The sequence below is a fragment of the Chrysochloris asiatica genome, unplaced genomic scaffold (assembly GCF_000296735.1).
Source record: "Chrysochloris asiatica unplaced genomic scaffold, ChrAsi1.0 scaffold00032, whole genome shotgun sequence".
Classification (NCBI taxonomy): domain Eukaryota; kingdom Metazoa; phylum Chordata; class Mammalia; order Afrosoricida; family Chrysochloridae; genus Chrysochloris; species Chrysochloris asiatica.
In genome coordinates, this window is record NW_006408550.1 from 9,026,434 (window position 1) to 9,033,432 (window position 6,999).

The 6,999-nt window shown below is 38.4% G+C and overlaps 1 pseudogene; it reads left to right on the top strand.

Annotated features, from left to right (window-relative positions):
• The first annotated feature begins 5,825 nt into the window (after positions 1-5,825).
• Positions 5,826-6,830, top strand: LOC102816832 (annotated as a pseudogene).
• The last annotated feature ends 169 nt before the right edge of the window (positions 6,831-6,999 follow it).

Below are 6,999 nucleotides of genomic sequence, written 5' to 3' on the forward strand. Positions count from 1 at the left end.
GTAATTGAATCAAAGCTTGAGAGGTACAATGGGATTTGGGCACAAAGATTTTCAGATGTGCGAGACATTCCAGGTGAAGGAAGTTAAGACTGATAAAGGTAGGTATCCAAAAGTCCAGTTTGTTTTGGTATATAGAAGAAAGCAGAGGAGCCCTGGGAGACAGCAGTTGTTACACGCTTGCCAGCTCACCAAAGATTAGCAGTTCGACCTTGCCAGCTGCTCCACTGGAGAAAGATGTGGCAGACTGCTTCCTTAAAGATTACAGCTTTGAAATCTTTTGTTCTACTCTGTCTTATATAGGGTCACTGTGTGCCTGGACTAATTTAGTGGTAATAGGTTTTAGAGGAGGGCTGTAGGACAAAAAAAAAAAAAAAAATGGAGAGGTAAATTTGATTGTAAGAATGAAGGACTTCTTATGTTTAGACTTATTTAGTAGGTACTGAGAAGATTCTCCTGTTAAACAAAACTAAATGATGCCTTAGGTAGAAAGAAAACACCCAAGCCCACTGCCAACTAGTCGATTCTTATTCATAGTAGCTCTGTATAGTGTTCCAAGACTGTAAATCTTTACAGGAGCAGAAGGCCTCATCTTTCTCCCTTAGGTCAGCTGGTGGGCTTGAACTGTCAACCTTATGGTTAGCAACGTCCAATGTCTATTCTGTAGTTCTACCCGGGCTCCTTAGAAAAGGTGCCAAGGGAGTATTTATGTGATTTGAATTTCTTCTTCTCCCCCTGTGCCTTTCTGTTGTTGTTGTTAAGTGCTGTCCAGTTGATTCTGACTCATACGACCTGGAATAGGGTTTCCAAGGAGCAGCTGGTGAGTTTGAACCACCAACCTTGCAGTTCAAACAACTTTGCAGTTTGACGTTATTAGTCCACAGCACCACACCAGCCTTTTAGCAGACTATAAAATCATATGATATGCTTAGTCTTGTTAGGTTTGGTATATTCTATAGAGATTAATAAAGAGAGGGATGCTCATTTGGTAGACATGAGAGATGAGAATTTGAAGTTGTCATTGGAGTAATGAGGCAAAGACGTATTTTAGAAGTAGAAAAGCGGCTGCAATTTTCAAGATGCTTTACAATGAAAAGTCAGCATTTTTTGCTATATTAAGAAAATTTGGATTTTCGTGAGTAAAGAGACTATTTGAGATAAAATTCTTAAGAAATGTAGGCTATTTTGTATTTTGAAAAAGTATCAGATGCTTAAGAGGCATGAATGGGTAAAGAGCAAGACAAAAGGAACTATAGAAAGTGAACCCACAGGCTGTTCTCAGATAGAATTTAATAGCAATGTTCTTCAAAATGTGACTGGATTGGTTTTGAAGAATTCTAAAATGGTTGCTTGGAACCGACTCAACGGCACTTAACAACAACAACAACAAAGTGGTTGCATCAGTATATCAACAGGAAATGCTAGAAATTCAAGCTGGATTCAGAAGACATGGAAGGAGAGATGTCATTGTTGATGTCACATGGATCTTGACTGAATGAGAATATCAGAAAAATGTTGGTCTGTGTCTTATTGACTGGTGAAAGGTATTGTGTTATGTGTGCAGCATAACACATTATGGATAACATTACGAGGAAGGGGCATTCCAGATTTAATTGTTCTCATGCGAAACTTGTACAAAGATAGTCATTAGAACAGAATGTCTAAAAATCAGGAAAGGTGTGTGCCTGTATTGTCTCTTTCACTATATTTATTCAGCCTGTACACTGGGCAAATAACCCAAGAAAATGGATTATATGAAAAAGAACATGGCATTAGGATTTGAGGAAGACTCATTAGCAACCTGCAATATATAGATAATGTAACCTTCCTTGCTGACAGTGAGGACTTCAAGCTCTTTCTCATGAAGATCAAAAGCCTTCAGTATGCACTATATCTAAAGCTACAGAAAACAGGAATTCTTACAACTGGACCAATAAGTAACATCATGATAAATAGAGAAAAGATTGAAGCTGTCATTTTATTTAGTTCCATAATCATTGCACACAGAAGCAGCAGTCAAATCAAACAACATACAGGATTGGGCACATATTTTTATAATAGACCATTTTAAACTATTAAAAACAAAGGTTGAGAACCAAGGTGCACCTGACCCAAGACATAGTATTATTTTTTTTTCCTTTTTTTAAAAAAAGTTTTTATTGTGAATTGAGTGAAACTTCACAGAGCAGATCATCAGTTTTACATTCAACATGTTTCGTTACAATGATTATAATCCTCTCCTTGTTCCATCAAATAACAGTATTTCTCTCTATTTACTTTAGCTCTTTAAAAAACAAAAAACAAAAAACAAAAAACAACATTAGGCATATATAATAATTTACACTACCAAAAGGTATATGCTACAAGTCTGCCTCCTGGCCGCCAGCTCTCAGTCCCTTCCTTTCCATGAATCTAGAGTCCTCAGCTGCTCCCTCTCTCCATGTCCCTGTCTCTGCCTCCATCTCTGGTGTCACTGCTTCTGTGGATAAGGTCTCTCATTCCAGTTGTGCTCTTCTCCCTTGATGGTTTTAGGGTCCTTTGTTTCTGGACTGTAAGATTAACTACTCTCCCGTTTCTAATACAAAACTTCTATCTTTACAATTGTGACAGTTGCAATTAGTCATGGTAACTATTACTCACTAATGAATCATAATAATCTTACCCCTGTCTCTTTTAACCAGACACATCTCGACAAGATGAAAACAATTCAGTGGGGACTCTATCTTCCCCCCACACACTATAAACTAAATTGCCTCTTGAAACTTTGTGCCAGTCACTTCATGCCTTCTTCGCCCCCCTCGTTTTAGATAACCAATGTATAAGTCGCCCGTCCCTATCTACCCTGTGTTCAGAGGGAATAGCATTGATACTTGATGTGAAGACTCCTTCCCACTCTGTTGGTATTTTGAGCTACTATCTCCATGAATATAGGTTAAGTTCATCAAATTGTAGCAATTTACTCTTGTTTCCTTTATCAAAAAAAATTTTTTTTTTAATCTTCCTCCAGTTGAGTTCTGATTATCAAGCCATAAAAGCTAGGTCATATGGGTACTGTCTGCAAGTTTGGGTGTTTTTATGCATCTCCCCTCCCTTCATATCACCTGATGCTTCACTCTCAGCTCTAGCTCTCTGTAGCTATGTCCTTGTCCATGGGCTCAGGTATTCCCAGGTCTCACCACACTTTGGACCAACCAGCCCTTCCTATTCTGTCTCTCATCTCCAGGTCAGCAGGAGTCTATGGACCGTGGTTGAACTTGGCCCATTTTTTCACTGCTGCCTTTCCCCATCTTCCACTCACCAGTAGACCAATATAGCCATCAGCAAGCTTACATGCAAGCCATAATATTTTTAATGGCCTCATATGCATGTGAAACTGGGCAATGAATTCTGGTTTTGATGATGAGTAATGAAAGTATCATGGAATGTCCGAAAAACCAACATATTTATATTAGAAGTAGAGACAGAAAGCTCCTTAACAGAGAGAAAGATGAGATTCTGACTCAGATACTTTGGTGTTACCAGGAGGGACCAGTCCTTGGAGAAGGACATCATGCTTAGTAAAGTAGAGGACCAGGGAAGAGAAGAATCCTCAGTGAGGGACTGACACAGTGACTGCAGCAATAGTGAGGATGACAATAGTGTTTTGTCCTGTTGTACATGGGACCGTTGTGAGTCTAAATCCACTCTAGGACACCTAACAACAACAATAAATGAATTGGTTGATAATGATTTATACCAGATTCCCTTTAGAAATACTTTATGCGTTTGCTGTTAGTCCGCCGACTAGCTAATACGTTAAATCCTGAAATCGTCATGTCCCTTATGGAGACATCAAATATTGCTTGGCTTTTATTGTTTAAAAATATGAAACTGATTCTTCAATCTTAAAAGTTGGGTCTCTTTCTTACAAAATGACACAACAATAAACACACACACACGATTGGTTTTCAGTTCCTTTGAAATTTTCAATTTTGAAGACTAAATCTGCATTCCTACAAAACAAAAACCTGGTTGTTGTGGTTGTTGTTAAGTGCCTTCAAGTAGGTTCTGACTCATAGTGACACTGTATGGGGTTCCCTAGGAGGAGCTGGTGAACTTAAACTGTCAACCATGCAGTTCAAACCAACCTTGCAGCCCGTCGCATTAACCTTCAGAAGTACCATCTGGTAGGAGTGAAAAAATACCCCTTTATGTAATTCACCACAATTCACTACAATTTCTTTTTGGCTCACACAAAATCTTCTTTATATTTTTATCTGTGATTTATTGATGTGATAATACTATATTTTTTCTAGTGATGTTTACCTTGAAGCCTCACTACATGCAACATTTTTTTAAAAATAAGCATTTGGATTATGAATGAAATACCAGAAACAAAAGGACTATTATTTTAGTGAACTTGGAATAACCATCTTGATTTTCTACCACTTGTCTGTTAGTTTGTGAACAGCTGTGAAATCCATTAATAGTCAGAACATGGAATATACAAAGTATGAATCTAGGAAAATTGGAAATTGTGAAAAATGAAATTGAATGCATAACCATCGATATCCTAGGCTTTTGTGAGTTGAAATGGACTGGTATTTACCATTTTGAATCTAACAGCCACACGGTTTACTATGCTGGGAATGACAAATTGAAGAGGAATAACGTTGCATTCATTATCAAAAAGAACATATCAAGATCTCTCATGAAGTACAATGCTGTCTGAGATAGGATAATATACATATGCCTACAAGGAAGACCAGTTAATACCACTATTATTCAATTTTGTGCACCAACCACTAAAGCCAAGGATGATGAAACTGAAGAATTCTCCCAGCTTCTACAATCTGAAATTGATCAAATATGCAATCAAGATGTATTGTTGATTGCTGATGATTCGAATACAAAGGTTGGAAACAAAGAGAAGGATCTGTGTTTGGAAAATATGGCCTTGGTGATAGAAATGATGCTGGAGATCGCATGATAGAATTTTGAAAGACCCATGGCTTCTTCATTGCATATACCTTTTTTAAAAAAAACACAAAAGACAATTATACACATGGACCTCATAGGATGAAATACATAGAATTCAAATTGACTACATCTGTGGAAAGAGATGGTGGAAAAGCTCCATATCATCAGCCAAAACAAGGCCAGTGGCAGACTGTGGAAAAGACCATCAATTGCTCATACGCAAATTCAGACTGAAGCTGAAGAAAATAAAAACAAGTCCACGAGAGACAAAATATAATTTTGAATCTATCCCACCTGAATTTAGAGATCATTGGAAGAACAGATTTGATGCATTAGACACTAAAGACCGAAGACCCGAAGCGTTGTGGGATGACATCAAGAACATCATACAGGAAAAAAGCAAAAGAAAACATACTGTCTCATTAAGAAGGCAAGAAAGAAAGAAGATACCAAAATGGATGTCAAAAGAGACTCTGAAATGTGCTCTCCTGTGTAAAGATGCTAAAGCAAGTGGAAGAAGTAAGGAGATGCAAGAGCTGAACAGAAGATTTCAAAGGTCAACTCAAGAAGTCAAATATTATAATGAAATGTGCTCAAGAAGTCAAATATTATAATGAAATGTGCGAAGACCTGAAGTTAGAAAAACAAAAGAGAAGAAAACACTCAGCATTTCGCAAACTGAGGGAACTGAAGAAAAAATTAAAGCCTCGTCTTGTAGTATTCAGGAATCTCTAGGTAAATTATTGAATGATGCAGAAAGTATCAAATGAAGATGAAAGGAATACTCAGAGTCACTGTACCAAAAGGAAATGGTCAATGTTCAGCCATTTCAAGAGGTAGCATATGATCAAGAGCCAATGAGAGATCTCTTCCGCCGCCATTTGAAATCTAGCTCCATACAACGCTCCGCCGCCGCTACTGCTGCGACACAGTCTGCGCGCCAGCACCCCCCTGCCAACAGCTCCGCCGCAATGGAGGACATGAACGAGTACAGCAACATAGAGGTATTCGCAGAGGGATCCAAGATAAACGCGAGCAAGAATCAGCAGGATGACGGTAAAATGTTTATTGGAGGCTTAAGCTGGGATACAAGCAAGAAAGACCTTACTGAGTATTTGTCTCGATTTGGAGAGGTTGTAGACTGCACAATTAAAACAGATCCAGTTACTGGACAGTCAAGAGGATTTGGATTTGTGCTTTTCAAAGATGCTGCTAGTGTTGATAAGGTTTTGGAACTGAAAGAACACAAACTGGATGGCAAATTAATAGATCCCAAAAGAACCAAAGTTTTAAAAGGGAAGGAACCCCCCAAAAAGGTTTTTGTGGGTGGATTGAGTCCAGATACTTCTGAAGAACAAATTAAAGAATATTTTGGCACATTTGGAGAGATTGAAAATATTGAACTTCCCATGGATACAAAAACAAATGAAAGACGAGGATTTTGTTTTATCACATATACAGATGAAGAGCCAGTAAAGAAATTATTAGAAAGCAGATATCATCAAATTGGTTCTGGGAAGTGTGAAATCAAAGTTGCACAGCCCAAAGACGTATATAGGCAACAACAACAACAGAAAGGAGGAAGAGATGCTGTAGCTGGTGGGAGAGGGGGTACTAGGGATCGTGGACGAGGTCAGGGCCAAAACTGGAACCAAGGATTTAATAACTATTATGATCAAGGATGTGGAAATTACAATAGTGCCTATGGTGGTGATCAAAACTCTAGTGGCTATGGTGGATATGATTATACTGGTTAGAACTATGGGAACTATGGATATGGACAGTGATATGCAGACTACAGCGGCCAACAAAGTACGTATGGCAAGGCATCTCGAGGGGGTGGCAATCACCCAAACAATTACCAGCCGTACTAAGGAGGACATTGGAGAAAACAGGAGGAGATGCTCAAGTAACCCATCTTGGTAGGATGACATTGAAGATTGGTCTTCTGTTGATCTAAGATGACTTTTTGTAAAAGACTTTATTAGTGTACAAGACACAATTGTGTCCAACTGTATATAGCCGCCACTTAGTTTTCTTTGT